Here is a 17,902-nt window from a genome sequence, read left to right on the forward strand (position 1 = left end):
GGCAACACTACCACCACTTTTCATTTTAAGAATCCTTAGTAAACCTACTCCTAATAATGATGTAATATTAACTGATGTGAATTAGTTTTCACAGGCCAGACAGGTGCCACTATCTGAACAACTGGACCTATACCGTTCTAGTTTATCATCTATAAATTGAAGTTAAGCTGTCTGTTATTTCTCTTTCATTGCTGTGGGATAGTGCAACATGGGGATGCCGCTGGGTGAGCAGGTGCAGGCACTTTACACCGTAACTTTAAAAACATTTGCTTCTCCCCCTGCAACTCCCAGAAGGCCAGTGATTGTTAACTGCCCATAAGAGTGAGTCACGTTTTTCATAAAAACATTTTTTTTTCTTTACATTTTGTTTGTAACAGTTTAATTTTATTTAGGGTTTGGGCGCTGCCTCTGCCAGTTCATAGCTTGAGTGCTGCAGGTTGCTTCCGGGAACTGAAATTGGCTTGCTGCAGGGCAGCTGTGGCTGGGTGGAGATGACTAGCGCATCCACTACCCTCTGTGCACTCACGTCTCTTCAATAGACTGACGGAGACTGAGTGTGCCCTCGCCCTTTTAGAGGGTGGTGGGCGTTGCTGAAGTCATGGATGGCACCACCATCTTGCCTGGTCCCTGCAGCAGCTACCTGACCAAAGTGCGCATCTGCCAGGCGACCCGCTGTTGGGGTAGTCGCAGGGTGTTCCTCACTGAAGAGGAGGTACTGTACCCTGGGCTTCGCAGAGTGAAGATTCTTGAGCAGGGGCCTGGAGATTATCAGTGCTGGCTCCTCCCTGCTGCGAGGACACGCCGTTGCATTGGCAACTTCATCTCCTCTCCTCTGCAACCCTGTGCTTTCGGTAGAAGTGTCGGATTCAGACGAGGAAGAGGGTGACATTGTGGTGGGGACGTGTCTCCTTGAGGGTGAGGTCGTAGACTCTTCCTCATGGCAGGGTGTTGAGAACTTCACTGGTTCGTTAGTCCTAGGATCTGAGTGCACCGTCGGAGGCATTAGGGGGGCTTCCATTGAGTAAGTCTGCCGGTCTGTGACTTGGTCCTCTCCTCCACATTTTTGATCGTTTTTACAGTTTCCAGGTTTTTGCCACCGACGCTGCCCACTTTGGGAGTGCAGTTCTCCGGTTAGGCAGCTGAGCGGTCGTTCCCCTGGGGGTGACTTGAATGTCCCATGGTCCAGTATCCCCCAGCAGCGATGAAAGAGAAAAGGGGATTTTTGGTTGCCTACCGTTGAATCCTTTTTCTCTGTGTCATGCTAGAAGGACACTGCCATTCCTTTCGTCATACGCAGTCTGTGGTTTCTCCGGCAGGGTCCACAGGTTATCCATAGGATAACAATGGGGATATGATGAAGCGACAGCGGATATGCACCAATCGGTCAAAGCTTTTCCAGCCTCCCAGCATGCAACGGGAGGCTGGAAAAACTTTGACCTCCTTGCTCAAGCAAATCACTTTTTTGTTCGGTGCAGCAGGAGCCGGACCATGGTCAGAGGGCTGCTGGTTTTTAGCAGCCCTAAAGTTTTCTTATTTTTATAGTCTTACTATTTCTCTAACGTCCTAAGTGGATGCTGGGGACTCCGTAAGGACCATGGGGATAGCGGCTCCGCAGGAGACTGGGCACATCCAAAGAAAGCTTTAGGACTATCTGGTGTGCACTGGCTCCTCCCCCCACGACCCCCCTCCAAGCCCCAGTTAGATCTTTGTGCCCGAACGAGAAGGGTGCACACTAGGGGCTCTCCTGAGCTTCTTAGTGAAAGTTTTAGTTTAGGTTTTTTATTTTCAGTGAGACCTGCTGGCAACAGGCTCACTGCATCGAGGGACTAAGGGGAGAAGAAGCGAACTCACCTGCGTGCAGAGTGGATTGGGCTTCTTAGGCTACTGGACATTAGCTCCAGAGGGACGATCACAGGCCCAGCCTGGATGGGTCCCAGAGCCGCGCCGCCGGCCCCCTTACAGAGCCAGAAGGCAGAAGAGGTCCGGAAATTCGGCGGCAGAAGACGTCCTGTCTTCAACAAGGTAGCGCACAGCACTGCAGCTGTGCGCCATTGCTCTCAGCACACTTCACACTCCGGTCACTGAGGGTGCAGGGCGCTGGGGGGGGCGCCCTGAGACGCAATAAAAAACACCTTGGATGGCAAAAAATGCATCACATATAGCTCCTGGGCTATATGGATGCATTTAACCCCTGCCAGAATACATAGAAAAACGGGAGATAAGGCCGCCGATAAGGGGGCGGAGCCTATCTCCTCAGCACACTGGCGCCATTTTCCCTCACAGCTCCGTTGGAGGGAAGCTCCCTGTCTCTCCCCTGCAGTCATTACACTACAGAAAGGGTTAAAAAAGAGAGGGGGGGCACTAATTACGCGCAGTATTAAAGATACAGCAGCTATATGGGGAAAAACACTTATATAAGGTTATCCCTGTGTATATATATAGCGCTCTGGTGTGTGCTGGCAAACTCTCCCTCTGTCTCCCCAAAGGGCTAGTGGGATCCTGTCCTCTATCAGAGCATTCCCTGTGTGTGTGCTATATGTCGGTACGTTTGTGTCGACATGTATGAGGAGAAAAATGATGTGGAGACGGAGCAGATTGCCTGTAATAGTGATGTCACCCCCTAGGGGGTCGACACCTGAGTGGATGAACTGTTGGAAGGAATTACGTGACAGTGTCAGCTCTGTATAAAAGACAGTGGTTGACATGAGACAGCCGGCTACTCAGCTTGTGCCTGTCCAGACGTCTCATAGGCCGTCAGGGGCTCTAAAGCGCCCGTTACCTCAGATGGCAGATATAGACGCCGACACGGATACTGACTCCAGTGTTGACGGTGAAGAGACAAATGTGACTTCCAGTAGGGCCACACGTTACATGATTGAGGCAATGAAAAACCACCAAAAAGGGGTATTATGTTCGGTGAGGAAAAACTACCTGTAGTTTTCCTGAATCTGAGAAATTAAATGAGGTGTGTGATGATGCGTGGTTTTCCCCCGATAACAACTGATCATTTCTAAAATGTTATTGGCATTATATCCTTTCCCGCCAGAGGTTAGGGTGCGTTGGGAAACACCCCCTAGGGTGGATAAAGCGCTCACATGCTTGTAAGGGCTCTACCCTCTCCTGAGATGGCCGCCCTTAAGGATCCTGCTGATAGAAAGCAGGAGGGTATCCTAAAATGTATTTACACACATACTGGTGTTATACTGCGACCAGCAATCGCCTCAGCCTGGATGTGCAGTGCTGGGTTGGCGTGGTCGGATTCCCTGACTAAAAATATTGATACCCTAGATAGGGACAGTATATTTTTGCCTATAGAGCATTTAAAAGATGCATTTCTATATATGCGTGATGCACAGCGGAATATTTGCCGACTGGCATCAAGTCTAAGTGCGTTGTCCATTTCTACCAGTAGAAGGTTATGGACACGTCAGTGGTCAGGTGATGCGTATTCCAAACGGCATTTGGAAGTATTGCCTTATTAAAGGGAGGAGTTATTTGTGGTCGGTCTTTCAGACCTGGTGGCCACGGCAACAGCTGGGAAATCCACGTTTGTACCCCAGGTCGCCTCTCAACATGAGAAGACGCCGTATTATCAGGCGCAGTCTTTTCGTGGACAAGCGGGCAAAAGGTTCCTCATTTCTGCCCCGTGACAGTGGGAGAGGAAAAAGGCTGCAGAAATCAGCCAGTTCCCAGGAACAGAAACCCTCTCCCGCCTCTGCCAAGCCCTCAGTATGACGCTGGGGCTTTACAAGCAGAATCAGGCACGGTGGGGGTCCCTTCTCAATGAATTTCAGCGCACAGTGGGCTCACTCGCAAGTAGACCCCTGGATCCTTCAGGTGATATCTCAGGGGTACAAATTAGAATTCGAGACGTCTCCCCCTCGCCGTTTCCTAAAGTCGGCTTTACCGATGTCTCCTTCTGACAGGGAGACAGTTTTGGAAGCCATTCACAAGCTGTATTCCCAGCAGGTGATAATCAAGGTACCCCTCCTGCAACAGGGAACGGGGTATTATTCCACACTGTTGTGGTACCGAAGCCGGACGGCTCGGTGAGACCGATTCTAAATCTAACATTTTTGAACACTTACATACAGAGGTTCAAATTCAAGATTGAGTCACTCAGAGCAGTGATTGCGAACCTGGAAGAAGGGGACTACATGATGTCTCGGGACATCAAGGATGCTTACCTTCATGTCAAAATTTACCCTTCTCATCAAGGGTACCTCAGGTTTATGGTACAGAACTGTCACTATCAGTTCAGACGCTGCCGTATGGATGGTCCACGGCACACCGGGTCTTTACCAAGGTAATGGCCGAAATGATGATATTCCTTCGAAGGAAGGGAATTTTAGTTATCCCTTACTTGGACGATTCCCTGATAAGGGTAAGATCCAGGGAACAGTTGGAGGTCGGTGTAGCACTATCTCAGGTAGTGTTGCGGTAGCACGATTGGATTCTCAATATTCCAAAATCGCAGCTGGTTCCGACGACTTGTCTTCTGTTCCTAGGGATGATCCTGGACACAGTCCAGAAAAAGGTCTTTCTCCTGGAGGAGAAAGCCAGGGAGTTATCCGAGCTAGTCAGGAACCTCCTAAAACCGAGCCAAGTCTCAGTGCATCAATGCACAAGGGTTCTGGGTAAAATGGTGGCTTCCTACGAAGCAATCCCATTCGGCAGATTCCACGCAAGAACTTTCCAGTGGGACCTGCTGGACAAATGGTCCGGGTCGCATCTTCAGATGCATCAGCGGATAACCCTGTCACCAAGGACAAGGGTGTCCCTCCTGTGGTGGTTGCAGAGTGCTCATCTTCTAGAGGGCCGCAGATTCGGCTTTCAGGACTGGGTCCTGGTGACCACGGATGCCAGCCTGCGAGGCTGGGGAGCAGTCACACAGGGAAGGAATATCCAGGGCTTATGGTCAAGCCTGGAGACATCACTTCACATAAATATCCTGAAGCTAAGGGCCATTTACAATGCTCTAAGCTTAGCAAGACCTCTGCTTCAAGGTCAGCCGGTGTTGATCCAGTCGGACAACATCACGGCAGTCACCCACGTAAACAGACAGGGTGGCACAAGAAGCAGGAGGGCAATGGCAGAAGCTGCAAGGGTTCTTCGCTGGGCGGAAAATCATGTGATAGCACTGTCAGCAGTATTCATTCCGGGAGTGGACAACTGGGAAGCAGACTTCCTCAGCACGACCTCCACCCGGGAGAGTGGGGACTTCACCCAGAAGTCTTCCACATGATTATAAACCGTTGGGAAAAACTCGACAGGTATTGCGCCAGGTCAAGGGACCCTCAGGCAATAGCTGTAGACGCTCTGGTAACACCGTGGGTGTACCAGTCAGTGTATGTGTTCCCTCCTCTGCCTCTCATACCCAAGGTACTGAGATTGATAAGATGGAGAGGAGTAAGCACTATATTCGTGGCTCCGGATTGGCCAAGAAGGACTTGGTAACCGGAACTTCAAGAGATGCTCACGGAGGATCCGTGGCCTCTACCTCTAAGAAGGGACCTGCTCCAGCAAGGACCCTGTCTGTTCCAAGACTTACCGCGGCTGCGTTTGACGGCATGGCGGTTGAACGCCGGATCCTGAAGGAAAAAAGGCATTCCGGATGAAGTCATCCCTATCCTGATCAAAGCCAGGAAGGATGTAACCGCAAAACATTATCACCGCATTTGGCGAAAATGTTGCGTGGTGCGAGGCCAGTAAGGCCCGACGGAGGAAATTCAACTGGGTCGATTCCTACATTTCCTGCAAACAGGAGTGTCTATGGGCCTGAAATTGGGGTCCATTAAGGTTCAAATTTCGGCCCTGTCAATTTTCTTCCAAAAAGAACTAGCTTCAGTCCCTGAAGTTCAGACGTTTGTAAAAGGGGTACTGCATATACAGCCTCCTTTTGTGCCTCCAGTGGCACTTTGGGATCTCAATGTAGTTTTTGGGTTCCAAAAGTCACATTGGTTTGAACCACTTAAATCTGTGGAGTTAAAATATCTCACATGGAAAGTGGTCATGCTGTTGGCCCTGGCCTGGGCCAGGCGCGTGTCAGAATTGGCGGCTTTATCCTGTAAAAGCCCTTATCTGATTTTCCATTCGGACAGGGCGGAATTGAGGACTCGTCCTCAGTTTCTCCCTAAGGTGGTTTCAGCGTTTCACCTGAACCAACCTATTGTGGTGCCTGCGGCTACTAGGGACGTGGAGGACTCCAAGTTGCTAGACGTTGTCAGGGCCCTGAAAATATATGTTTCCAGGACGGCTGGAGTCAGGAAAACTGACTCGCTGTTTATCCTGTATGCACCCAACAAGCTGGGTGCTCCTGCTTCTAAGCAGACTATTGCTCGTTGGATTTGTAGTACAATTCAGCTTGCACATTCTGTGGCAGGCCTGCCACAGCCAAAAATCTGTAAATGCCCACTCCACAAGGAAGGTGGGCTCATCTTGGGCGGCTGCCCGAGGGGTCTCGGCTTTACAACTTTGCAGAGCAGCTACTTGGTCAGGAGCAAATACGTTTGTAAAATTCTACAAAATTGATACCCTGGCTGAGGAGGACCTGGAGTTCTCTCATTTGGTGCTGCAGAGTCATCCGCACTCTCCCGCCCGTTTGGGAGCTTTGGTATAATCCCCATGGTCCTTACGGAGTCCCCAGCATCCACTTAGGACGTTAGAGAAAATAAGAATTTACTTACCGATAATTCTATTTCTCGTAGTCCGTAGTGGATGCTGGGCGCCCATCCCAAGTGCGGATTGTCTGCAATACTGGTACATAGTTATTGTTACCAAAAAATCGGGTTATTGCTGTAGTGAGCCATCTTTTCTAGAGGCTCCTCTGTTATCATGCTGTTAACTGGGTTCAGATCACAAGTTGTACGGTGTGATTGGTGTGGCTGGTATGAGTCTTACCCGGGATTCAAGATCCTTCCTTATTGTGTACGCTCGTCCGGGCACAGTATCCTGGCTGAGGCTTGGAGGGGGGTCGTGTGGGGAGGAGCCAGTGCACACCAGATAGTCCTAAAGCTTTCTTTGGATGTGCCCAGTCTCCTGCGGAGCTGCTATCCCCATGGTCCTTACGGAGTCCCCAGCATCCACTACGGACTACGAGAAATAGAATTATCGGTAAGTAAATTCTTATTTTTTCTGAGTGATCTTTCTAAACAGCGTCTTATACGTACCTTAGAAACTGTCGCTCCAACAACTTTCCGCCAGGTCGCGACAACGCTTACCCACGAGTACAGTGCTGTTTCAGCGGGCATCTATGTTGGATATACTAGCAGGTCCAGCAGACGTTACCACGCTGTGGCCGGGGCACGGGGAGAAGGTAAGGCATTGGTTCCGCTTAGAAGGGGAATACGGACACAACCGCACTGTTTTGGGAGGAGACTACCAAACAGTCGCTGACGCAGCTGCCCCCCCGGGTGCGCCAGCACTAGGCCTTAGGGATCAGAGGCTCCAGGAATAGTATGAGGCCACGATCCCTAGGGTTGATGTCGGTAGTGGGGAGTCAGACACTCTCCTGGTCGCAGCTCCCCCCGGTTCATGACCAGTTTCCTCTGAGTCTCCCGCCATGAACTGTTTCCCACTTCCGTCTCAGACGCTGTACAGACCCAGTCGCAGCATAGGTGGCTGTGTGACTGGTGCGTCCGTGTTCACTGAGCGTCTGTGTTCACTATAGGTTCATGGAGCGGCAGTGTACACTAGTAGCATCTGGATCCTCTCAGCGTTCGCTAACGTATTGATCGGTCCTGGAAGCGAGATGAGTCTACCTGTATCCCACTCTACTGAGTACGGGTTATACAGCACTAAGTCTCTATCTACCTTTTCAGTACGAATAGTTAGATAAGTGCTTATTGCATATGAGTGTATACAATTACTGTTTCATTCGCATTGCGTCTGAATACGTTAGATCTATTTAAAAATGATGCAGTAATATGTTCTACATACTTAAAATGTAGTTGATGATGTGCTGATATTGCTTATTATACTAATGTGTAACATGTGACTGGCTGCTAGCGTGATTGCTGACTTTACTATATTTGTCAGTTTGTTTTATTCCGATCCTCAATGCTGGTGCATAGGTAGGGTCGGATTGTATGTCACTTTAAGAAGTTTAAAGTGATTACAGTCACAAATTGTGTAGTACACTGTGGAAGTGTTGATTATTTATCATGTCTAAGAGCGGCAAAGGTGAGGAAGCAACACCATGTTTGTCTTGCAAAGATGTGTTATCCTCTCAGGATCTGTATCAGGATGGTTTGTGTGCAAGCTTTCACTAGTGGTTAATGAAAAATACAAGGCAGATTCAGGTGCAGATGGATCCTCCTTGGGCTATGTTTGCAGAGTCTTTATCCAGTATAGCTGAGTGGATAATTTTCCAACTCCGGTACCTGGGATAGGTTACACTATTAACACTTACATGCAGATCCCCACCTATGGTGTATCCCTTCCAGCAGCAGCTTCTCAAAAGAAACAAGCTGATAAGCCGGTGGTAAGTAAATCTTCACCCTCTCAACCTACACATGATTCAGATGAGGATTCATCGGAAGATGAAAGCTCAATTAATTCTACTTTGGCATACGAAGAGGAGGAAGGAGGTCTCAGCTCAGTGGATATAGCTGAGTTAATTAAAGCAATGAAAGCCAATCTATCCTTAGAGGATTCAGCAGAGCCTGTGTTAAAAACCAAGGCACCTGTGTTGAAATGTCCCAAAACAGTTAAGACAGAGTTTCCAGGGTCAGATCAGCTGAGGGAAATTATGGAAGAGGCTTGGGCTACGCCCAATAAGAAGTTTAGAATTCCTAAGAAATTGAATTCCAATTATCCTCTTCCAGCTGGGGATTGTTTAAAAAGGGAGGTGGCTCCTAAAGTAGATACGCATGTAATTCGTTTAGTGCGAAAATCTACATTACCTTTGCTTTCAACATCGTTTAATGTCACGGATAGGAGAGTGGATGGTTTTCTAAAAAACATTTTTTCCCTGTCTGGGGCAGTCATAAGGCCAGCCATGGCTACAGCTTGGATGGTAAAGGCAGTGGCTGTGTGGGCTGATGCATTGGACTGGGATTTTTCTATAGCTTATAGAGAGCAAAAATCCCATATAGCACATATAAAACAGGCTGCAATGTTCTTGGAAGAAGCAGCATTGGATATGGGTACTATTGCCTCCAGAGCATCAGCTTCAACAATAGCTGCTCGCAGAGCAGTTTTGCTACGTACGTGGAAAGCTGATTCAGAATCTAAGAAGGTTTTGGAATCTTTGGCCTTTGCGGGAGATATTCTTTTTGGTAAAGAATTGACAGGTATTCTGGAGTCAGAAGCAGACTCCAAGATGGTCAAGTTTCCTTCCACATACAATTTCAAACGTAAAGTTTGGCTTTTCGGCCCTTTCGGTCTCAAGGAAAAGCTAAAGAAAAAAGTGATGGCAAGCAGCCCCAACACAACAAGTCTGGTAAGTCTAAAAAGCAATGGGCTTCCAGAGGACCGGTTGGGAAAACAGAAAATAAGCCAACAGCCTGATGGTGCAGGTCTACACCTGGGGGACTCCAGGGTAGGCGGCTGACTTCTTCAGTTTGCACAGATCTGGCAGCAGTCTACGACAGATGCCTGGGTGCAGGAAGCGATATCTCTAGGTTATGCTTTTGCTTTCCAGAAGCACCCTCCTCGAAGGTTTTTTTTTGTACCATCCCGTCTCGGGTAGAGACGAAGGTAAGGGCTTTGTTAGAGGCAGTTCAGAAATTGCTTCAGTCAGGAGTAGTCATTCCAGTTCCTCCTGCACAATGAGGACAGGGTTTTTACTCCAACCTGTTTTTAGTTCAGAAGCCAGATGGGTCATTTCGGTCCATTCTCAATCTAAAAGTACTGAACAAATACACTTGGGTACCTCGGTTTCACATGGAAACGTTACGTTCCATCATTTTGGCCATGGAGCCAGGAGATTATATGGTATCCCTGGATATACAGGATGCTTACCTACATGTTCCTATAGCACTGTCCCATCAGTGCTATCTCAGGTTCGCTATCCTCCAACAGCATTTTTCAGTTCCAGGCCCTACCGTTTGTGTTAGCCACAGCTCCCAGAGTATTTACCAAGATTATGGTGGTAATGGCAGTTTATCTCCGCCAGCTGGGGATAAGAATATTTCCATACCTCGACGATCTTTTAATCCTGGCACAGACGCAGGAATTGCTCTTATGTCATCTGCAACAGACAATAACGTGTCTACAGAACCACGGGGGGCTTATAAATTGGGCAAAATCGTCTCTGGTTCCGTCACAACAGATGACTCACTTAAGAGCTGTACTGGATTCAAGTCTTCAGAGTAATTTACCTCTGAACAAGATGTCCAAGGTTCAGTCAAGGATTCAGGACTTGTTACACAGTCAAAAGGTATCCATTCACCCAGCAATGCGCGTGGTTTGATCGTGTCAACATTTGACATGGTGGAGTATGCACAATTCCACTCGAGGCCTCTGCAGAATCTGATTCTTGCCAAATGGAATGGGTTGCATCAGACGATAAAAACACAGACTATGGGGCAGATGTATTAACCTGGAGAAGGCATAAGGAAGTGATAAACCAGTGATATGTGCAAGGTGATAAATGCACCAGCCAATCAGCTCCTAACTGTTAATTTACATATTGGAGCTGATTGGCAGGTTCGTTTATCACCTTGCACATATCACTGGTTTATCACTTCCTTATGCCATCTCCAGGTTAATACATCTGACCCTTTGTTTCTTGCGATAAAAGTAAGAAAGTCATTAGCCTGGTGGCTACAAGACATCCCATCTGGTCAAGGGGAGACCCTTTTGGATTTCAGGTTGTGGAATTCTGACGACAGACGCCAGTCTCCAGGGATGGGGAGCAGTGTCAGGAAGTTTGTGTTTTCAGGGGCAATGGACCAAGGAAGAAAGTTGCCTGCCAATAAATATACTGTATTGGAACTTCGGGCCATATACATGGCACTGATTCAGGCAAAGGACACTCTTCGAGGAAAACCAGTCCAGATCCGCTCGGACAATGCGACGATAGTAGCGTACCTCAACCATCGAGGACTGACTCTCAGCCGAAAAGCGATGAAGGAGGTAAGTCACATACTAAAGTGGGCAGAACTTCATCATCCAGCCTTGTCCGCAGTGTTCGTTCCGGGAGTCCTAAACTGGGAAGCGGACTTTCTCAGTCGACATGCCATTCAGGCAAGCGAATGTGCTCTACACCCAGAGGTCTTCCAGACTCTAGTAGACAAGTGGGGGTTGCCAGAGATAGATCTCATGGCGTCCCTTCTGAACAACAAAGTGCTCGCATGCGGGTCAAGAACAAAGGATCCCAGAGCGATCTTTGTGGATGCCCTGTCTGTGAGATGGGATTTTCATCTGGCTTATGTGTTCCTCCAATCACCCTATTACCCAGAGTTGTGAGAAAGATAAAGCAAGGAAAAGGTGCCGTGATACTAACAGCTCCGGCTTGGCCCAGAAGACATTGGTACACAGATCTGCAGAGGATGTCGCTGGATGTTCCACTTCTGCCCCCTCAACGTCCAGATCTACTGATGCAGGGTCTTTGTTTTCACATCTTGATCGACTGTCTTTGACGGCGTGGCTCTTGAAACCTCTATCCTGAAGTGAAGAGTATTCTCACAACAGGTAATTCAAACTATGCTTAGAGCAAGGAAACCTTTCTCGGTTCGCATTTATCACCGAATATGGCAAACCTATGTTCATTGGTGCAGTGAATGGAAAATGGACCCGAAGTCTTTCAGAGTTTCCAGGGAAATGGATAAAGGTTTGAAGATGGCTTCCTTGAGAGTGCAAGTATCAGCATTGACTGTATGGTTCCAAAAGAAAATTGCCAATTTACAGGATTTGCGTACTTTATTCCACGGAATGCTGCGCATTCAACCTCCCTTTTGTTCCTCCTACAGTGCCTTGGGACTTAAGTCTAGTCCTGAAAGCCCTTCAGGTTGCCCCATTTGAACCACTTAATAAAGTGGATCTTAAATGGTTGACAGCTAAAGTTCTCTTTCTACTGGCTATGGCGCCAGCTAGAAAAGTATCAGATTTAGGGGCAGTATCAGGTCATTCCCCATTTCTGATTTTTATTTTTATTTTTCTATCCAGATAAAGCAGTTCTCAGAACTAGATCTGGATATCTTCCGGAGGTAGTGTCTATGTTCCACCTTAATTAAGAAATTGTAGTCCCGGCTTTCCAGGTACCGGGCCTTTCTGAGGGAGACACATCGCTGGACGTGGTCCGTGCATTAAGGATCTACTTGGATCATACCAGTGCCATCAGACAGATTCTCTCTTCATTCTCTATGGATTTCACAAGAGAGGATGGCTTGCTGATAAGTAGACACAGGCAAGATGCTTCGGATGACTATTTCAGAAGCATATTCTCAGGCTGATCTCCCTGTTCCGGCTAATGTCACTGCTCACTCTACTCGTAAGGTAGGTCCATCATGGGCAGTAGAACAGTTATGTAAGGCAGCCACATGGTCTTCTATTAACACATTCATTAGACATTATTCCTTGGATACCTTTTGCCTCTCATGGAGCTGAATTTGGGCGGAGGATTCTCCTGTCCAATCAGGAGCTTCCCCACCACTAAATTGCTTTGGCAAATCCCATTGTTATCCTGTGGATAACCTGTGGACCCTGTCTGAGAAATATACGTTATGGTAAGAACTTACTATTGATAACGGTATTTCTCCTAAGTCCACAGGGATCCCACCCTGACGCACCTGATTTGAAGATCCTTTTACTCACTAACGTCTTCCTTCTTGTACGGAAGGGTGTGCATGTGTGTTTCTTATCGCCTGAAAGGTTATCTATGATGCTCCTGCCTTGAGCTTTGGAATACAACTGATTTGCCTGAGCAAGGAGGCGGGGATATATGAACGGGCCCGTTGTATGCTGGGAGGCCGGAAAAGCTTTGACTGACTGGTGCAAATCCGCTGTCGCTTCGTCATATCCCATTGTTATCCTGTGGACTTAGCAGAAATACTGTTATCAACGGTAAGTTCTTACCATAACGTATATTTTTGTATTTACAGTCGTGTACCTATTGTGCTGGTAGTTCCAACCGTGTTGGCTTACTGCTTCTCCTTGCTGGGCTCTTTGAAAGTTGTGCTGGCCTTCTAGGGGTTGCAGGGGAGTAGCTAATTATTTTAACGTTACAGCGTTAAGTGTCCCCCAGCAGCGTCAAAAGAGAATTATTTAACAGTAAGCAACCAAAAATCCAATTTTTTTTTTTTCATTTAAGTGTTAGATCATTACTTTATAGAATAAATTGCGGTCTTTTATTCTTAGGAATTGTACAGCTCTAAATATAGGTGTTAATGACACTAGAACCAATAAAGAAACCTAAATTAATAAATGAAATTGTTCTGCAGCTAATTGCGAATTCTACTAATTGACAGCAAATGAAATAGAAAATGGAGAGATGTACTGTAGATAGTGAGCAATTAAAATAACACCTACAAATGTGTCCTCATACATCTTTTCTGCAGTCTCGACAAACAGCCCCTCATAGCATGCCATGTCCCATGAGACACTGCTAGCTTTGAGCACATTTTTTTGTCTTTTTATTTTTTTGGCCAATAATGCGTCTACGTCGCAACAGGACTAGGACGCACCAGGAGATTGGACTGATTCATTTGATATGAAACTTGCATATCTGTGTGCAACGGAGTCTCTGAATCTGATATAAAGTGCTATAATGCAGCGGCTGAAGCTTTTCTCTATGCCAAGTTCCGTTGTGCTTCATATACAGACTCAGTCGCACACATATATACAAGTATTAAATATCAAATTAATCGGCACAGTCTTCTGGTGTGTCCATAGTTTTCATTTAAAAAAAAACTGATGCTAGTGGAGTTACATAGGACCTGTTGACTCAATCATGCCAGGCACCTCCCACTGTGCGGCATATTGAGGCTAGATGTATCAGGACACGTGTAAGTAGAACATCAGTTTGTGAAGCTGTAACTGTGGGAGTATTTGTTTAAACTGCTGGACATTTGAAATACATTGTATAGAAGGCATGCTGTAACATATAGTGACTTGCTGTTGCATAATGTTGTTTAGTTTTCAGTCTGCTGCTTGTTGAGATGTCCTAAAATATCATAAACAGGTCATAAAAAAACATGCAAACAGTAGCATTAGCTTTTAGCTCCACTTTGCATGTGGAATTGGTGTCTTAATGCCTGTGAAACTGTGATTCTGTGTAGTGTTTGTACTCCTTTACATGTATAAAACATTGTTCTATCTTTTTTAGTCCCTCTGTGTATTTTTGAAAGCCAATGTTCTACATGTGGAACGTTTGTCTATCTTCTATTTCTTTTTCATCCACTAGGGGTCACTGGAGTACTCTTGGGATATGGACGGGCTTCCGTAGGAACAGCACTGAATATTTAAATTTAGTAACACTCCACCCCTCCATATCCCCGAGCACATCTCAGTGTTTTTTCTGTGCTGAACGTGGCAACACCTGAATAACTGAAGTCACGGTTTTTTGAAGAAACTTTTATTTTTTCTTTTTATTTTTATTTTTTCTACTATTTGGACACATCCCTTTCCCCCTTCCAAAAGGCAGGGTCAGGGATAGTGCAGCTGCTGATAGCAGCACGGGCGTGTCGGGCCTCTCTGAAAGAGCTCCCTCACAGCCCACACATCCTCCTGCACAGGCTGGCCGGCGCTTGTTTAAGAAGCCCCGTCGGAGCCTCCGCACGTCTGCAGGAGTAAGGTATGTGAAACGGGGCGGTCAGCTCCCGCTGCCGCCCCGACGTGGGGGTACATAGTGCTTGGTGACGCCGCTGATCTCCCCTCTCAGGCGCCGCACGTTCGGCCACAGACCTCCGTGCAGGCACCGCGGCTCTCCCCTCTCAGGCGCCCGCACGTTCGGCCACAGACCTCCGTGCAGGCACCGCGGCTCTCCCCGCTCAGGCGCCCGCACGTTCGGCCACAGACCTCCGTGCAGGCACCTCTGATCGACTCTCACAGGCCGCCGGCCGCCGCAGCGCTAGCTTGATTAGCTGACGCTATTATACAGGAGCCCACCGCTGGGAAACACGAGGCACATAGCGCTCTACGATACCCGCTGGGGGCCCACACGCTGCGCTGCCGCTGTACTAAGTTAAAAGAGCAGGCAGCCATTACAGGGGGGACAAATAATAATGAAGCAGAGAAATACTGCAGCAGCAGATAAGAGGCTGCAGGGATTGTTACAGTATAATCAGTGAATGTAACCAGCACTAGGATTATATGTATAAGTTAGCAGGGCAGCCATTTTTAACCATGCTTCCTGTGTCTTCCTGCTGTGATTTCAGAACGTTCCAGTACTACATCTCTACTCCACCGGAGGCGCAGGGGTGTTAGTGGGAATTTGGGATCACATTTCATAGTACTGGCCACGTGTACTGCACTGGGCCAGATATATATACAGAGACACCTTATTGCTATTTTACGGAGTCGTGCAGGTGTCTGTTTTTTGTGTATTGTATTGTCTGTCGCCATAATGAGTAAGGCACCAGCAAAAACTAAAAAGCATATTTGCAAAGTATGCATCTACCACATGTAAAGTATGTTTTGTGGATTCCGTTCAGAATACCATTTCTGCTCCGGTTTTACAACCAATTTCCTCACCGGACCCTCCGTGGGGTATGTTAGTAAATGTACTGGAGAGATTTCAGACAGAAATGACCGCGGCTCGTCTGGAGCGAGAAACGTTAAGATCTGAGTCTAGGGTGAGACCGCCAGATCTACCGGAGGCGTCTCAGCCTTGCGTAAGGTCCAAATCCATTTTGGGCAAACGGGATAATTTTCATATGTCTTATGATTTTCCAGTGTCTGCTATGTTGCATTCTGACGATTCCATGCCAGACCTCACGGAACACGATGAGGGTGAGGAAGGCGAAGTGGAGTCAGATAACGAGGATGTTAACAGTTCCGGCATTGATGATCTCATCAGAGCGGTACGGCAGTCTCTAAGGTTTCCTGAAGCTGAGCAGCCTCTCACCAATGATCAGGTCGTATTTACTAAACGACGGAAGACGCCAGTAAGTTTTCCTGTGTCGGATTCTCTAAATCAGATGTTAGTAGAAACACGACAGAATCCAGATAAACGGTTTTCTATACCTCGCAGATTTAAGTCTAGTTATCCGTTTCCAGACTCGGTAACGTGTACATGGGAGAATCCACCAATAGTTGATTCTTCAGTGTCAAAGCTTACCAAGAAATTAACCATACCAGTGCCAGCAGCTACTACGCTTAAAGATCCTTCAGATCGCAAGATAGAAACTATGCTAAAAACCATGTATGTAGCAGCAGGTGTGATGCTAAGACCTGGATTGGTTGGCATTTGGGTAACTAAGGCGCTCATAATATGGCTTACAGAACTCAAATCTGCTTTACAGGACGAAAACCTGATAGTTCTGGTAAATCAAATGATTGAGGCTGTAGAGTATCTCTGTACAGCGTCTACTGACGTCTGTCAGCTCACTTCTCGTATTTCATCTTCGCTAGTTACGGCACGAAGAGCACTCTACCTGCGTACTTATCAAGCGGAGGCAGAGGTCAAACGAAGTATAGAGGCATTGCCTTACGATGGCAAGAAGTTGTTTGGTCCAGAATTGGACGCATGGATTAAGGAGGCTACGGGAGGTAAGTCTGTTTTCTTACCATTGCCTCCACCTGCGCCAAGAAGAAGGTACGCTGGACCTTCGTTCAAATCCTTTAGACCTCAGCCCTTTCGAGGACGTGGCAGAGGATCAGCCACGCCTGCTAGACGTGGTCGAGGACGTGGTTTCCATCAAACCAACACAACTCGCCAAGACGCTAAGGTTACCGACAAGCCAGTGGCATGATGGGTTACCAGCCCATCTCGGTTCTCCAATTGTGGGAGCACGCCTTCAGACGTTCCATGGGGCGTGGTTCCACACATCCGCGGAGGGCTGGATTCGCAATTTAGTGTTAAAAGGTTACAAAATAGAGTTCGACTGTCTGCCGCCTCTGCGGTTTTTCAAGACAGGATTGCCTCTGTTGGACGACAAGAGGAGAGTTTTGCAAATTGCCATTCAGTCCTTACTGGATTCGGCAGTGTTGATTCCGGTCCCTGTACACCAACAGGGTCAGGGTTATTATTCAAGCCTGTTTGTGGTCCCGAAGCCGGATGGCTCAGTCAGACCAATATTGAACTTAAAGGGCCTCAATCAGTACGTAACTTACTACAGATTCAAAATGGAGTCTCTACGTTCGGTGATTGCGGGGTTAGAGACCAAGGAGTTTATGATTGCCTTAGACCTCAAGGATGCGTACTTACACATTCCAATTTGGCAGCCTCATCAGAAATTCTTACGGTTTGCAATACGCCAGAACCATTACCAGTTTCAGGCTCTGCCGTTTGGCCTGTCATCAGCGCCTCGGGTATTCACCAAAGTAATGTCTGTGATGATAGCTCACCTCAGATCCCTGGGAGTGACAATAGTTCCGTATTTAGACGATCTGCTCATCAAAGCTCCGTCTCAACAGATACTTACCCAACATGCGCTGCTAACATACAATGTACTGGTTCACCACGGTTGGATTGTAAATTTCAAGAAATCACATCTAATTCCGTCTCAACGCCTTCAGTTCCTAGGTATGATTCTCGATACGGTCAATCAAAGGATTTACCTACCACAACAGAAAGTACAAATGCTACGCCATCTAGTACAATTAGTGCTCAAGCCACGCACAGTGTCGGTACACTTGTGCATTCGCCTGTTAGGCACAATGGTGGCAGCGTTCGAGGCGCTTCAGTTCGGAAGATTTCACTCTCGTCCATTTCAGCTGAACGTGCTTGCCCAGTGGTCGGGCTCGCATCTGCAGATTCACCACAGGGTGAGGTTGTCACCAATAGCAAGAGTATCTC

General features: G+C 47.5%; 1 protein-coding gene across 1 annotated transcript in view; it reads left to right on the plus strand.

Annotated features, from left to right (window-relative positions):
* Window positions 1-17,902, plus strand: part of PITRM1 (pitrilysin metallopeptidase 1) — a 189,158-nt gene that overhangs the window by 85,139 nt on the left and 86,117 nt on the right. The gene's annotated exons all lie outside the window — the stretch shown is intronic.

This window comes from Pseudophryne corroboree, chromosome 5 (assembly GCF_028390025.1).
Source record: "Pseudophryne corroboree isolate aPseCor3 chromosome 5, aPseCor3.hap2, whole genome shotgun sequence".
NCBI lineage: Eukaryota > Metazoa > Chordata > Amphibia > Anura > Myobatrachidae > Pseudophryne > Pseudophryne corroboree.